We start from the raw sequence: 17,266 nt of genomic DNA, 5'->3' as shown, positions 1-17,266 counted from the left end.
TATATTTGTGTGAGATACTAGGAACAAAACACAATATTTAGTGGGAAAAAAGAAATAGGTTGAAAATTGTTATGAATTATTTTATGTATGAATTTGGTTGTTATCTTATGAAGGTCCACATGTGAATGTTAGAAAGGAACATGTATAAACTGGTTTTGCCTTTCCACTGAGTGGGCCATGTGCATAAAACTCAGTCAGGGTTGATGACAAGGTGTTTGGCTATGCTATCACACCAGCCTCAGATTTTTTTTAAAAGATTTATTTATTTTATTTATATGAGTACACTGTAGCTGTCTTCAGACACACCAGAAGAAGGCAACAGATCCTATTACAGATGGCTCTGAACCACCATGTGGTTGCTGTGAATTGAACTCAGGATGTCTGGAAGAGCAGTCAGTGCTCTTAACCACTAAGCCATCTTTCCAGACCTTCAGATTTTTTATTTTCTAGCTGATCTCAAACTCACTGGGAGACTGAAGTGTAATGAATTTCTCATCCACTGCCCAATAAATGTTGTGATTAGAGTCCATCATCCCTTGAGTGAGCCTTTCCTGTTCCCTTTAGTACTTCATGGTGGCATTCTGCTCTTAGTGCATATTTAAATGGTTTTCCTTTTGGAAAACATGTTTCCTCAGATCAAGTTTTATCCCGATTGCATTTAATGCCACCATACCTCTGTCTCTCTATCTTACTCTGTCTGTATGTAAATCTGTCTTTATTTGTCTCTTTGTCTCTCTCCTTCTCTGTCACTAAATCTGTCTGTTTCTGTTTATCTCTGTGTCTGTCTCTCTCTGTCTGTTTCTCTGTATCTGTCTATCTTTTCTTAATATTTCAGGGAAGTATCCCGGTGTAACACTGACTGTTCTGGAACTTCCTCTATAGACCAAAGCTGGCCTCAAACTCAGGAAGATGTGCATCTGCCTCCCTAGGGCTGGGAACAAAGGCCTGAGACACCACTTCCCAGGCTTTACCCAGCTTGTGTAGCTTCTGCAAAAACACTGGTACTGAAACTGCTCTTGGTATACACCAAAGAGACAAGAAAGCATTACACTATGCTAGATTTGACAAATGCATTTCCTATTGAAAAGAATATTATCAATACCTTTGTTTCAGGTAGGGCCTGGTATATCTTTTTTTTCATCTTTATTAACTTGGGTATTTCTTATTTACATTTCGATTCTTATACCCTTTCCCGGTTTCCAGGCATACATTCCCTAGCCCCTCCTTCTCCCCAAATATATGGGTGTTCCCCTCCCCATCCTCCCCCATTACCTCCTTCCACCCAACAATCTCTTTCACTGGGGGTTCAGTCTTGGCAGGACCAAGGGCTTCCCCTTCCACTGGTGCTCTTACAAAGCTATTCATAGCTACCTATACAGTTGGAGCCCAGGGTCAGTCCATGTATAGTCTTTGGGTAGTGGCTTACTCCCTGGAAGCTCTGGTTGGTTGAAACTGTTGTTCATATGGGGTCTCAGGCCCGTTCAAGCTGTTTCAGTCTTTTCTCTAATTCCTTCAATGGGGGGGTCCTGTTCTCAGTTCAGTGGCTTCCTGCTGGTTTAATGATGGCATTCGCCTATGTATTTCCTGAATTCTGGCTGTGTCTCTCAGGAGAGATCTACATCCAGTTCCTGTCAGCCTGCACTTCGTTGCTTCATCCAACTTATCTAGTTTGATGGCTGTAATGTATGGGCCACATGTGGGGCAGGCTCTGAATGGGTGTTCCTTCAGCTATGCATCCCTAAACTTTGCATCCCTATCCCCTCCCAAGGGTATTCTTGATCCCCTTTTAAATAAGAAGTGAAGCATTTGCATTTTGGTCATCCTTCTTGAGTTTGATGTGCTCTGTGCATCTAGGGTAATTCGAGCATTTGGGCTAATATCCACTTATCAATGACTGCATACCATGTGTATTTTTCTGTGATTGGGTTACCTCACTCATGGTGATATTTTCCAGTTCCATCCATTTGCATATGAATTTAATAAAGTCATTGTTTTTGATAGCTGTGTAATATTCCATTGTGTAGATGTACCACAATTTCTGTATCCATTCCTCTGTTGAAGGGCATCTGGGTTCTTTCCAGCTTCTGGCTATTATAAATAAGGCTACTATGAACATAGTGGACCATGTGTCTTTGTTATATGTTGGTGCATCTTTTGGATATATGCCCAAGAGAGGTATACCTGGGTCCTCAGGTAGTTCAATGTCCAATTTTCTGAGGAACCTCCAGACTGATTTCCAGAATGGTTGTACCAGTCTGCAATCCCACCAACAATGGAGGAGGGTTCCTCTTTCTCCACATGCTCACCAGCATCTGCTGTCACCTGAGTTTTTGATCTTAGCCATTCTCACTGGTGTGAGGTGAAATCTCAGGGTTGTTTTGATTTGCATTTCCCTTATGACTAAAGATGTTGAACATTTCTTTAGGTGTTTCTCAGCCATTTGGCATTCCTCAGCTGTGAATTCTTTGTTTAGCGCTGAACTCAATTTTTCATAGGGTTATTTGTCTCCCTGCAGTCTAACTTCTTGAGTTCTTTGTATATTTTGGATATAAGCCCTCTATCTGTTGTAGGATTGGTAAAGATCTTTTTCCAATCTGTTGGTTGCCATTTTGTCCTAACAACAGTCTCTTTTGCCTTACAGAAGCTTTGTAGTTTTCTCAGATCCCATTTGTCAATTCTTGATCTTAGAGCATAAGCCATAAGTGTTTTGTTCAGGAAATTTTCTCCAGTGCCCATGTGTTCGAGATTCTTCCCCACTTTTTCTTCTATTAGTTTGAGTGTATCTGGTTTGAAGAGGAAGTCCTTGATCCACTTGGACTTAAGCTTTGTACAGGTTGATAAGAATGGATCAATCTGCATTCTTCTACATGCTGTCCTCCAGTTGAACCAGCACCATTTGTTGAAAATGCTTTTTTCCATTGGATGGTTTTGACTCTTTTTTCAAAAAATCAAGTGAGCATAGGTGTGTGGGTTCATTTCTGGGTCTTCAACTCTATTCCACTGGTCTATCTGCCTGCCTCTGTACCAATACCATGCAGTTTTTATCACTATTGCTCTGTAATACTGCTTGAGTTCAGGGATAGTGATTCCCCCAGAAGTCCTTTTATTGTGGAGGATAGTTTTAGCTATCCTGGGTGGTTTTTTTTTTTTTTTTTTTTTTTTTTTTTTGGTTTTTTTTTTGTTATTCCAGATTAATTTGCAAATTGTTTTGTCTAACTCTCTGAAGTGTCGCGCACCCAACATCTCGCCAGCAAGAACGACTCGCGGCAACAGGATTCTTCTGCAAACAAGCCTTTATTGTACAGCTCTCTTGAACAGGGACAGGGGACGCCGAGGGAGGAAAAGGCACTGCTTATATATGCTTAGGAGACTCGTGTCGCTACCTGATTGGTGCAAGCCCCAATGCCCAATCTGCATGCCCCGAGAGCGGGCTGTGATGTGCTTGGCTCATGCGCACTGCGTCCTTCGGGGTGGACGACAGCTGTGCCCTGTTGACTCATTCACAGGAAATTGGCCCCACGTTGGGCGCAGTACAGGCGGCTACTAACAGACAACAGCTGTACCCTGCTGACTCATTCACCAACACCGAAGAATTGGATTGGTAAAATGATGGGGATTGCATTGAATCTGTAGATCGCTTCTGGCAATGTTTACAATATTAATCCTGCCAATCCATGAGCATGGGAGATCTTTCCATCTTCTGAGATCTTCTTCAATTTCTTTCTTCAGAGGCTTGAAATTCTTATCATACAGATTTTTCACTTGCTTGGTTACCCGAGGTATTTTATATTATTTGGGTCTATTATGAAGGGTGTCACTTCCCTAATTTCTTTCTCGGCTTGTTTCTCTTTTATGTAGAGGAAGGGTACTGATTTATTTGAGTTAATTTTATACCCAGCCACTTTGCTGAAGTTGTTTATCAGCTTTAGTAGTTTTCTGGTGGAAATTTTGGGATCACTTAAATATACTATCATATCATCTGCAAATAGTGATATTTTGACTTCTTACTTTCCAATCTGTATCCCCTTGACCTCCTTTTGTTGTCTGATTGCTCTGGCTAGAACTTCAAGAACTATATTGAATAAGTAGGGAGAGAGTGGGTAGCCTTGTCAATTCCCTGATTTTAGTGGGATGGCTTCAAGTTTCTCTCCATTAAGTTTAATATTAGCTACTGGTTTGCTGTATATGGCTTTTACTATGTTTACGTATGGGCCTTGAATCCTATTCTTTCCAGGATTTTTATCATGAAGGGGTGTTGAATTTTTGTCAAATGCTTTCTCAGAATCTAATGAAATGATCATGTGGTTCGTATATTTCAGTTTCTTTATGTAGTGGATTACGTTGATGGTTTTCCACATATTAAACCACCCCTGCAGGCCTGGGCTGAAGCCTACTTGATCATGGTGGATGATTGTTTTGATGTGCTCTTGGATTCGGTTTGCAAGTATTTTATTGAGTATTTTTGCATTGATATTCATAAGGGAAATTGGTCTGAAGTTCTCTTTTTTGTTGGGTCTTTGTCTGGTTTAGGTATAAGAGTAATTGTGGATTCATAGTAGGAATTTGGTAGTGCTCCATCTGTTTTAATTTTGTGGAATAGTTTGGATAGTATTGGTATGAGATCTTCTTTGAAGGTCTGATAGAATTCTGCACTGATCCCATCTGGACCTGGGCTCTTTTTGGATAACTGCTTCTATTTCTTTAGGAGTTATAGGGTTGTATAAATGGTTTATCTGTCCCTGATTTAACTTGGTACCTGGTATCTGTCTAGGAAATTGTCCATTTCCTCCAGATTTTCAAGTTTTGTTGAATATAGGCTTTTGTAGTAGGATCTGATAATTTTTTTTAATCCTCTGATTCTGTAGTTATGTCTCCCTATTCATTTCTGATTTTGTTAATTTGGACACACTTTCTGTATCCTCTGGTTATTCTGGCCAAGGGTTTATCTATTTTGTTGATTTTCTCAAAGAACCAGCTTTTGCTTCTGTTGATTCTTTGTATAGTCCTCTTTGTTTCTACTTGGTTGATTTCAGCTCTGAGTTTGATTATTTCCTGCCTTCTTCTCCTCCTGAGTGTATTTGCTTCTTTTTTCTGGAGTTTTAGGTGTGCTGTCAAGCTGCTGATATATGCTCTCTCCTGTTTCTATCGGCAGGCACTCAGAGCCATGAATTTTCCTCTTAGCACAGCTTTCATTGTGTCCCATAAGGTTGGGTATGTTGTACCTTCATTTTCATTAAATTCTAAGAAGTCTTTAATTTCTTTCTTTATTTCTTCCTTGACAACGTTATCATTGAGTAGAGCATTGTTCAACTTCCATGTATATGTGGGTGTTCTTCCCTTATTGTTATTGAAGACCACCTTTAGCCCATGGTGGTCTGATAGGACGCATGGGATTATTTCTGTCTTTCTGCATCTGTTGAAGCCTATTTTATGACCGATTATATGGTCAATTTTGGAGAAAGTACCATGAGGTGGTGAGAAGAAGGTATACCCTTTTGTTTTAGGATAGAATGTTCTATAAATATCTGTTAAGTCCATTTGGTTCATGACTTCTCTTAGTCTGTCTATGTCTCTGTTTAATTTCTGTTTCCATGATCTGTCCATTGATGAGAGTGGGGTGTTGAAATCTCCTTCTATTATTGTGTGAGGTGCAATGTGTGCTTTGAGCTTCAGTAAGGTTTCTTTTATGTATGTAGGTGTCCTTGTATTTGGAGCATAGATATTTAGGATTGAGAATTCATCTTGGTGAATTTTTCCTTTGATGAATATAAAGTGTCCTTCCTTATCTTTTTTGATAACTTTTGGTTGAAAATCGATTTTATTCGATATTAGAATGGCTACTCCAGCTTGCTTCTTCAGACCATTTCCTTGGAAAGTTGTTTTCCAGCCTTTCATTCTGAGGTATTGTCTGTCTTTGTCTCTGAGGTGTGTTTCCTGTAGGCAGCAGAATGTAGGGTCCTCATTTTGTATCCAGTTTGTTAATCTATGTCTTTTTATTGGGGAATTGAGTCCATTGATGTTGAGAGATATTAAGGAATAGTGATTGTTGCTTCCTGTTATATTGGTATTTGGATGTGAGATTATGTTTTTGTGCTTTTCTTCTCTTTGTTTTGTTGCCAAGATGATTAGTTTCTTGCTTTTTCTAGGGTGTAGCTTGCCTCCTTATGTTGGGCTTTGCCATTTATTATCCTTTGTAGGGCTGGTTTTGTAGAAAGATACTGTGTAAATTTGGTTTTGTCATGGAATATCTTGGTTTCCCCAACTATGTTAATTGAGAGCTTTGCTGGATACAGTAATCTAGGCTGGCATTTGTGTTCTCTTAGGGTCTGTATGACATCTGTCCAGGATCTTCTGGCTTTCATAGTCTCTGGTGAGAAGTCTGGTGTAATTCTGATAGGTCTGCCTTTATATGTTACTTGAACTTTTTCCCTTTCTGCTTTTAATATTCTTTCCTTGTTTTGTGCATTTGGTGTTTTGACTGTTATGTGACAGGAGGAGTTTCTTTTCTGGTCCAATCTATTTGGAGTTCTATAGGCTTCTTGTATGTTTATGGGCATCTCTTTCTTTAGGTTAGGGAAGTTTTCTTCTATGATTTTGTTGAAGATATTTACTGGTTCTTTGAGCTGGGAGTCTTCATTCTCTTCTATACCTATTATCCTTAGGTGTGATCTTCTCATTGAGTCCTGGATTTCCTGTATGTTTTGGACCAGTAGCTTTTTGTGTTTTACATTATCTTTGACAGTTGTGTTGACAATTTCTAGGCATCTTCTGCTCCTGAAATTCTCTCTTCTATCTTTGTATTTATTTGGTGATGCTTGTATCTACGTCTCTTTGTCTCTTCCTTTGGTTTTCTATATCCAAGGTTGTCTCCCTTGGGCTTTCCTTATTGCTTCGATTTCCATTTTTAATTCCTTCACCTGTTTGACTGTGTTTTCCTGGAATTCTTTCAGGGATTTTTGCATTTCCTCTCTATAGGCTTCCACTTGTTTATTTATGTTTTCCTGCATTTCTCTGAGGGAGTTCTTTATATCTTTCTTGAAGCCCTCCATCATCAGGATCAAATGTGATTTAAAATCAAGATCTTGCTTTTCTGGTGTGTTTGGATATTCAGTGTTTGCTTTGGTCGGAGAATTGGGCTCCGATGATGCCATGTAGTCTTGGTTTCTATTGCTTGGGTTCCTGCCCTTGCCTCTCGCTATCATGTTGTCTCTGGTGTTACCTTGTTCTGCTATTTCTGACAGTGGTTAGACCGTCCTATAGGCCTGCATGTTAGGAGTGCTGTAGGCCTGTTTTCCTGTTTTCTTTCAGCCAGTTCTGCTTTCAGGCATGTAGTCTTTCCTGTCTACTGGTCTTCAGCTGTGGGGAACACCCATATAGAAGGGGAGAGGGAGGAGTTAGGGAATGTTGGCCCGGAAACCGGGAAGGGGAATAACAATTGAAATGTAAATAAGAAATACTCAAGTTAATAAAGATGAAACAAATAAAGACGGAGAAAAAAAGGGTTAATATATGCAATAAGCACTTCCAAGTGGTATAGGAAGTCTTAAAAAAAATGTAAGATACTGGGTGACATGCCAATTAGCAAAAGGCAGAGACAGTGTTTGCACCTGGGGAGAGGTTAGTTGAAAGGAGGGGCCTCCTCATAATGTAGGGCAGCATACCCACTGACCCCAGAACAGTGGGCAGAAAACCAGCAGCCCCTGAGATCCTTGGATTCATGGTGTCTTGCTTCATAACAGCAAAAGTGGCTGGGGTCAAAATCACCCTGAAGACATCTTTAGCCCAATGCCTCACGATTGATTCTTGGTTTGTCTGCTTGACTATCCTACAGTGCACAGAAAATGGTAACACCCAGTGAATGGTGATTGCAAGGGGTGCTGTGTAAAGCCATTTGAAGTTGTATTTTTATCATCTTATTCCATTACCTTTTCTCAGTATTTCCAGAGAACTCTGCCTTAGAAAAATGTTCTCAGAACTCCAAAATAGTCTATCTGTAATCTAGATAGGCCTGAACCACGGACCTGCTCAGCAGTAAGTCTTGCACCGAGCATCCCATCAGTACCTTAACCACAAACAACCGCTGTTTTTTATCCTTCAGAAATCTATCAAACTATTATGATAGATGCAGAGACCTTCAGTTAGAGCAAATAGGATCTTCATGCCGTGAAGAGAGAACACAGAGGAGTAAACCCAGTCATCAGGCTGCGGAGAGCATGCCAACTGGAGAGGAGCATTATGGCGAGCTGGTGAAAGAGGAGCTCAGAATTCCATCTCACTGCTTGCATTGCTGGGAGTATGCGGTTGTGAGCACTCTACTGTGCAGGCAGATTGGCCCAGAATAAACATCCATAATGCTTTATTTCATGTAGCAATTTCTGAGATGAAGCTGCACAATGAATTCGGCTGCACAACACAGTGCTAAATCAGTTCGAGCAGTCAAACCACAATCCAAGCAAGAGTGTTCTTCCCAGAATGGAACTCTTGGGCTAATACCAATCTCATGCTAATGTGAGTCCATTGTACATTCTTATTCGGACCAACAAAAAGGATTAACCCATTTCAGACCTCCTACATGCTCCATAAAACATGTAGCATTTAGTGAGCAAGGGGTCTCTCTGAAGGACAAAGACCACACGGTGTGCCTCAGGATTCCTCTTCTCACGTTGGTAATTTTTACTTCACTGTTCTTGTCTCGCCTCACAAATGGCCAAAAATCCACTCTGTAGATTTGTTTTAAATGAGGAAAATAGTCTAACAAAACTTCTGAGAATAAAAATCTTATGTTTTCTGTCTTATAAAAAATCACTATATTTATTTAAAGATAAAGTATAAATAACAGAATGGGAGATTATTTCAACTCATTAATTGATAAGGGAAGGTCATAGTGAAGCAAGATGTGTTAGCACACATTTGGAATCTCAAAACTGAGAAAAAAGAAGATAGAATGTTAAGGCCATGGTGGACTCCATGAACAAATGCTCTAATAGGTTTAAGCAGTCTGTGTTGTATTCTGAGGCCATGTTGGTGTCAACAGGCCTTGCTGTAGGTAGAAAATCATATTGATATGAATGGCCTGTCCTTCACATTAGTCCATGTCTATGAATATGGTCCTAGCTGCATCTGTTGGCCTTGTCAGGGTCCATAATTCTGCTGCTGGGGCACACATTCTTGATATATGTTTTCTCAGTGAACCAGATAGATGCCCAAATACAAAACCCAAACTAAACTAACAAACTATTAAAATGTGATGGGATGCTGAAGTGCAGCCCTTCACAAATAATGGATTCTAGCAGGGGTGAAAGAAGAGAATTCGGTTGTGTTTAAAATGCAGTCCACGAAGAGTATGATCATGCTATTATAGTTATACAGATAATACAAATTGGTCCGGTTTCTATTACATTATTTTTACTATATGTGTTAGGGGAGGTCACAAGATCGGAGTGGACTTGGAAGGATGGGGAATATGACCAGGTAGGTGGTAAATGATACAAAATTCTAAGAGATTCAACAAATTGTTATGTTGAAAAACAGATATATATGTGTATATACATATACACAATTCTTGGTGAATACCCCCCTAATTAATTGATTGGATAATAAAGACAACAAGAAGCCAATCACTGGGCAAGGAGGAGTCAGATCTTCCTGGTCTGAGAGAGGAAGAAGAAATGTAGGAGGAGGAGGGCATTTCCTTTTGGATGGTGAGGCAGGAACAAAAGCAGGCAAAATGTAGCCCTGGAACTGTTAGATCTGATGGCAGAATCCTCCAGAATCTGCCCCCTGAAAATTTTTATCATTGAATAGTTGATGAGTTTAGGGTGGTAGATTCTGAACCCAGTGGTTGTCTTAACTGTTGATTTTTAAATTAAGATTGTATGTTTTCCATTTTCAGTGACTCAAGTGGGCCAGAGGGAAATAACATAGCTGCAGTGGAATTGGGCCAGGCGTTAGGATGGGAAAATTGGGTCTTACACCCAATTGGTGGGAACCCCAGGAGACTGCCAGGAACTGTTAGTCAAATGTAGGACCAAAGAGAGTCTTTATTTTATGAGTCTGATCCACATTGCAAGCCTTCCCTTCTCCAGGTTAGGAATCCAATGCTTCCATATATATATATATATATATATATATATATATATATATGCTTAAGCTGGGATTCTCAAGATTTGGCCTTACATTGGGGAGGGCGTAAAGGAGCACAAACCTTCAAAGGACCTTCCTGACCCGGGAAGAAGTAACTCATTCTCCTATCAAGAGCTAGTGTATTTTACAAACTGGTCACAGCTGTCAGAGAACATTTAATTGCCTGTTTCCCATTGTCCAAGAGTGAGCTTTTTATCACTAAAAGGATATTGGCTCCTGCCAATATCTGTAGGCCTATCTTAAGTTGAACATACAGCCTTCCTAGGTCGTACTTTAGTATTCTTCTTCTGCCTGCAAGCACATCTCTTCTGGAACCAGATCTAGAAAGACAAAAAGAAAGCAGACATCAGGAGAGGCCTGGCTTAAGACTTGTGCACCAAATCTGAATGCTGCCTGAAAACCCTGGGACATTTCTCTACCAAGAACTCATCACAGAACTCTAAGATTCCTGGACCAAGAACAATGAAGGGAAAATGACCTGCACCTGAAACCCACAGAGGGGGGCTGGAGAGATGGTTCAGTGGTTAAGAGCATCTACTGCTCTTCTAGACATCCTGAGTTCAAATCCCAGCCTTCACCTGGTGGCTCACAACCATCTGTAGTTTGATCTGATGCCCTCTTCTGGTGTGTCTGAAGACAGCTACAGTGTACTTATATATAATAAATACATCTATAAAGAAAGAAACCTGCAGAAATGTCTCTTAAGAGTCAGAAATTTTGAGGAGTGCTCTGATTTCTATACCTCCATGACATTGAATGGAACCAGTACGAATTTCCTAGTGTATCAGATTTCTGCATGAGAGGCTGCAGGGTATGGAAATCCAAACCTGAGTACACCTTCATAGCCCTCCTACAACCCGGAACTGGGCTAAGAAGGTGGGGCAGTCAGGGAAGTGTGCCCTTGGGTCATGAGGGAATGTATAGCTGACTAGGAGAGAGACAAAGGGCCAGGCCTTGATCTTGTGGTCCATCAATCCAAGTCTTTGAGCCAGTGCCATATGTTGTTCCTTGGTTGGGTACTTGCACTTATCAATCTGTTCTTTGAGAACTAGGGTTTTTCTTTGACACCTACAATGGGGTCTATCATCTGCCTCCTTGAATCATTCGGAGAAATTGTGACACTAGAGGAAGATGGAATGCCAGGAAAAGTTTTTAACTTGGTATACCTGAGAGTTTGGGATCCTTTCTCTGACTAATTCTGTCAAATTTTTCTCTAATTCATCACTTTATCTGGCTCTTATTACAGATCATTGTTTGTAATTGAAGGTGTGTGCAAAACTGTTGTACCTTGCACCTTGGTAAGGTTGTAGTCTACCATGTCCAGACAGCTTTACTAAGTTCAGCACAAAATGGAGGACTTCCTTATCTTATCAAAGTTTCATCTTCTCCACCTGATCTGGGAATCCCACCCCCAATCTTCAACCTGAGGAATGTCAAACAATTCTGCTGACCCTCACATTCTGAACTTTGATTCATTCTTTCCCATCTGGTAGACATTAGCTCCCAGATATCCCAAGGAAAGAAGCATGCACAGCTGCAATTCTTCCTGCCTGCCTGGTAAGCAGCAGCACCAGAACACTCCAAGGGAAGAAGGAAAAAATTGAACCAAACTAAAGATTCCTGCCAGACTGATAAACATGTTTGGAACATTAACATGTTCCAACCAGATCACACAAACCTAGAATCTCTTTGCATATGATCAGAGCAGCCATGTGCTTAGATCAACATTCCTGTACACCAGGGCTTACAAGTCTTCTCCAGACAGAAAACTCAAAACCTCCCCCTACTCTGACTCCTTCCTGCAGACCCTCAAATCCATTAGATGTACACATTTTGGTACTATTCAGATTTCTGGTCCATTCCAGAGAGTCTTGGTCTTCTTGATTGAATCACAATTGTTTTCTTTTCTTTTGCCTCATTTGGACTAAGGAACTCTCCATGTAGAGCAGAGCTTGTTTTGCCCCATCTTCCTAGAGTGCTACCATTAAAGGTGTGGTTAATCAGGGTCATGAAAGGGTTAACATTCATTTTTTGCAGAACATTTATTGAGTGACAGGATTGTGTGGAAAATGGAATGTAAAAGAACATTGATCCTACCCTCTTGGGGCTGAAGACCTGAGAAATTATGCCTCCACATATTGCCCAGTTTGGTAGCCATTAAAATTCATTGCCAGATCTTTGAAGCATTGTAGAAGTTAGGGACATATATTCCTCTCCATGTCAAGTTGTTTCAGAAACCTTTTTTGCCTTAGAGCTTGAAAATTAAGGAGGAAGCGTTAAACTGAGCCTTGACTATATAGTAACTCCAAACTTGCCTAGGATACACAAGTCCAGACTTGGAAAGGAAAAAACTACCAAGCAACAACAGAAGTAATAACTAAACACAAACTGAGGGAGTAATGGAGTCAGAATACCTAGGGAAGAGAACAGAAACTACAGATACAAGTATCACTAACAGAATGCAAAGGATGGAAGACAGAATCTCTTGCATAAAACATACAACTCAGAGCTGGAGAGATGACTTAGGAGTTAAGAGCACTGACTGCTCTTCTAGAGGTCCTGAGTCCAATTCCCAGCAACCACATGGTGGCTCACAACCATCTGTAATTGGGTCTCATGCCCTCTTCTGGTGTGTCTGAAGACAGCTACAGTGTACTCATACAAATAAAATCAATAAACTTTTAACTACATAAAAATCTCGATCTATAAAACAAATAAACTGAACAAGTATTTCCTGTAAATCAAAGAACACCATCAAGAAAACAAAACAGCACCCTACAGAAGGAGAAAAGATTTTTTTCACCAACCTCCACATCCAACAGAGGGCTGATATCAAAACTAGGTAAAGAACCCAAGAATTTAGACATTAACAAACCAAATAACCCAATTTCACAATGAGTTACAGAGATAAACAGAGAATTCTCGAAAGAGAAATCTCTAATGAGTGAGATTCACTTAAAGAAATGTTCATCATCCTTAGTCATCTGGGTAAAGTGAATCAAAATGACTCTGAGATTCCTCAGATGACTAAGGTCAAAAACTCAATCCGGAGGAGGAACACTCTTCCATTGTCTGTGGGAGTGCAAACATGTAAAACCTTGGATATCAGTTTGGCAGTTTCACAGATAATTGAGAATAGACCTACCAGAAGAGCCAGCTATACCACTCATGCACAAACACCAAAAAGATGCTCCACCATACCCAAAGATTCTTCCTCAACTATGTTCATAGCAGTTTTATTAATAATAGCCAGAAACTGGAAGCAAGTGAGATGTCCCTGGACCAAAGAATGGATAAAGAAAATGTAGTCCATTTATACAGTATAGGAATTTAAAACAAGAACATCAGGACAATTTATGCAAATGGATGAACATAAAAAATGTCACCCCGAGTGAGGTAACTCAAACCAAAAAAGAAAAGAATAATATGTAATCACTTATAAGGAAATAATAGTCAAAATCTAAAGGATAACCATGCTACAATCCACAGCCCAAAGAAGCTAAGCAATAAGAAAGGCTAAAGGGGAGATGATTGACCATCACTGAGGAGCAGAAAGAGAATAGACATCTTGGGTGGAGAGGGAGAGTGGAGTATATGGGGGAAAGTGAGGATTGAAACAGTAGGGAATCAGGTAAATGGAACAGATGGAGAGAGTACTGGGAAAGATGACTGAAATAGACTGTGTATATCTGGGAGAAGCTAGAAACCAAGGGCAATAGACACTCCCAGGAAGTTATCAGGGTGGCTCTAGCTAGCATTCCTAGCAATAGGAGATATGGAAACAGAAACCTACATTCCCTGTAATCAGGAAAGACTTGCAATATAAGGAGTGGGACAATAACCCAGCCACAAAAGTTTTCACCTACAAATTACTCTGCCTACAAGACTGTAGGCTGAGTACAGGTTGAGGGGATGGTCAACGAATGACTGCCTCAGCTTAAGAAGAAGAGGGAGCCACACCAACACTGTTCATGATATTCAGCTGAACTTGCAACCAGGAGCCTAGCATAACTGTCATCAGAGAGGTTTGCCTCATCAGTGACAGAAATAAATGCAGTAGCACACAAACATTAAGCAGACATTGGGAAATTCTATGGAAAAGGGAGAGGAAGGATTGAAAATGCCAGGATCAAGGACACCACAAGAAAAGCTTCAGAATCAACTAAACTGGACCCATTGGGGGCTCATAGAGATTGTACCGCCAACAAGATGGTATGCATGGGATGGACCTAGGAGCTCTGAACATATCCAACAGTTGTGCATCTGTGGAACTCCTAAAGGGGGAGCAGGGGCTGTCTATGACTACATTGCCTGCTTTTGGAGCCCTTTCACATAAATGTGCTGATTCATGTAGCCTCAACAGAAGATGATGTACACAGGGATATCTATGAGGTCCTGCACAGACTGGTCTTTAAGGCCTTTGGACAGCCAGCAATATATAGACTGACTTGGTCTCAAAACAGCAAGGAAGGAAGCAAACAAACCTTCAATATTCTTAGCCTTCAGAACAATGCAAATTAATTCTACTTTGAAAATTCTGGTCTGAATGGGCAAGATAATTAAATTCAACAAGAACTTATGCCCATGAGAGAAGAGGAATACATGCTCATTGTTGGTGGGTATATCCAAGCCACCATCACCATCTTATCTAGAGAGGATCCTTACTCATCAATCACCCTGGATATCAGCAGGCTCTCCCATCTTGCCAAGATCCTTCCTGGTGGTTCTGGTAAATGACAGCTAGAGAATCATCTGTGGTTCACAAGATACCAGTTCAGTAGATGACACCTTTGCTTTGCTGTGATACACGATGCTGGTCAGCTGGGGCTGAGAGATTATCAGTAATCAAGAAAAAAAAGCCAGGATTAAAGAGATGGCTCAATGGTTAACAGCACCAACTGATCTTCCAGAAGACCTAGGTTTCAATTCCAAGCACCCACATGGCAGTTCAAAAGATGTCTATAACTCCAGTTGCAGGCATCTGATATCCTCATACAGACAAACAGACATGCGAGCAAATCACCAATGCAAATAACATAAAAAATAAAACAGTAGTGACCTGTGGAGGGTACGGCACAAGACACGGGACTGCAGGGGCTCCAAGGCCAGCCCTGTAGCCACAGGCTAGTGCTGACATGAGCCCAAAGTCCTCAGGAAGTGTTTCTCATTATCCAGAGCCACAAGACCACCACCTTCACAGACTCCAAGGAGTCCAGCACGGTGTTCAAGCAGAAGCACATTGTCAAGGGCAGCCTCAAGCTGCAGGAGGAGCAGAGGCTGTGCAAGGAAGACCAACTCCTTGATGACAGGAAAACTCTGGGCGAATATGGTATCACTGGTCAGACAGCAAGGTCACAAGCCCCAGACGCAATGGGTCTGGCCTTCTGAGCAGATGATGCCTTTGAAGCTCTGAACAGTGAACCTTTCTCCAGCCCTCTAGAGCTTCCAGATGTGATGAGGCTGCAGGATTCTGGAGGCAGTGCCAATGAACAAGTTGTAAGACCACCCCCTACAAACTAATTCCGCCAATTAAAGAAAAAGATTTGACTGTTTAAAGTAAAATAACCATTTTTTTAAAAAAAAAATCCCAGCATAATTGAGGGGGAGTCTTCTGGAGACAGATAGTAGCTGTGTTCAAGACTTGCCCAAGTTTGAACCTAGTTCTGGCAGCTGAACTTGGTTACATGAGTGTAGTGAGCTTTAGCTAATGCACCTGGCCCTTTAAAGGATCACCAGTTCCTAGTCTACTGACCCTTTAAGAATTCTTAGCTCTAGAGACTGAAGGAATGGCCATTCACAGCATGCCCCTCCTGGGCACCCAGTCCATATGCATAGAGCATATGCACACACACACACACACACACACACACACACACACACACACACACACATATATATATATATATATACATATATATATACATATATATATATGCATAGAGAGAGAGAGAGAGCATGTGCATCAGACAATATTGCTGATGCCAAGAAGTACATGCTCACGGGAGCATAATATAACTTTTTCCTGACAGGCTCTGCCAGAGCATGACAAATACAGAGGCAAATGCTAGCAGCCAACCATTGAACTGAGAATGGGATCCCCGTTGGAGGAATTAGAGAAAGGATTGAAGGAGCTGAAGGTACTTGCAGCCTCATAAGATCAACAATACCGAGCAGCTCTCTGCTACCAGAACCCGTGGGAGAGATACCTTACTGCCTGGTCAGGCGGGCACTCATGAGGCTGCAGAGTGGAAGAGACCACCAACACTGCCCACCCCTGCCCACATCCCTGACCCAAGAGGAAACTGTACAAGGCCTCTGGGTTCCTGTGGGGGAGGGCCCAGGAGCAGCAGGAGCCCTGCCTGAGACACCGCCGGAACCTGAAGGAAACAGACCGGATAAACAGTTCTCTGCACCCAAATCCCGTGGGAGGGAGAGCTAAACCTTCAGAGAGGCAGACACGCCTGCGAAACCAGAAGAGACTGCTCTCTGCACACATTACTGATTCCAGAGGAAAACAACGGAGGCCATCTGGAACCCTGGTGCACGGAGGCTCCCGGAAGGGGCGGCGCAGATCTTCCTGGTCGCTGCCACCGCGGAGAGCCTGTGGGCAGAACCCCGCGAGCGAACTTGAGCCTCGGGACCACAGGTAAGACTAACTTATCTGCTACAAGTGACTTGCCTGGTGGAATCGGGACAACAGAGGCAGAATCCCTCTAGGACCAGGCACGTCCTGTGTTTACCGGAAGTCCCACACCCGCGGATCCCGGCCCACAGCAGCTCTCTGCTCCCAGAACCCGTGGGAGAGATACCTTACCACCTGGTCAGGTGGGCACTCCTGAGGCTGCAGAGTGGAAGAGACCACCAACACTGCCCACCCCTGCCCACATCCCTGACCCAAGAGGAAACTGTACAAGGCCTCTGGGTTCCTGTGGGGGAGGGCCCAGGAGCAGCAGGAGCCCTGCCTGAGACACCCGGAACCTGAAGGAAACAGACCGGATAAACAGTTCTCTGCACCCCAAATCCCGTGGGAGGGAGAGCTAAACCTTCAGAGAGGCAGACACGCCTGGAAACCAGAAGAGACTGCTCTCTGCACATTACTGATTCAGAGGAAACACGGAGGCCA

At 41.9% G+C, this 17,266-nt stretch overlaps 1 pseudogene; it reads left to right on the top strand.

Moving 5' to 3' along the window:
• Positions 1 to 3,449: 3,449 nt before the first annotated feature.
• Positions 3,450 to 15,663, top strand: LOC116893407 (annotated as a pseudogene).
• The last annotated feature ends 1,603 nt before the right edge of the window (positions 15,664 to 17,266 follow it).

This window comes from Rattus rattus, chromosome 2, assembly GCF_011064425.1.
Source record: "Rattus rattus isolate New Zealand chromosome 2, Rrattus_CSIRO_v1, whole genome shotgun sequence".
NCBI classification, from domain to species: Eukaryota; Metazoa; Chordata; class Mammalia; order Rodentia; family Muridae; genus Rattus; species Rattus rattus.
The sequence above is the reverse complement of the archived record's forward strand: the minus strand, read 5'-3'. Positions and strand labels throughout refer to the sequence as shown.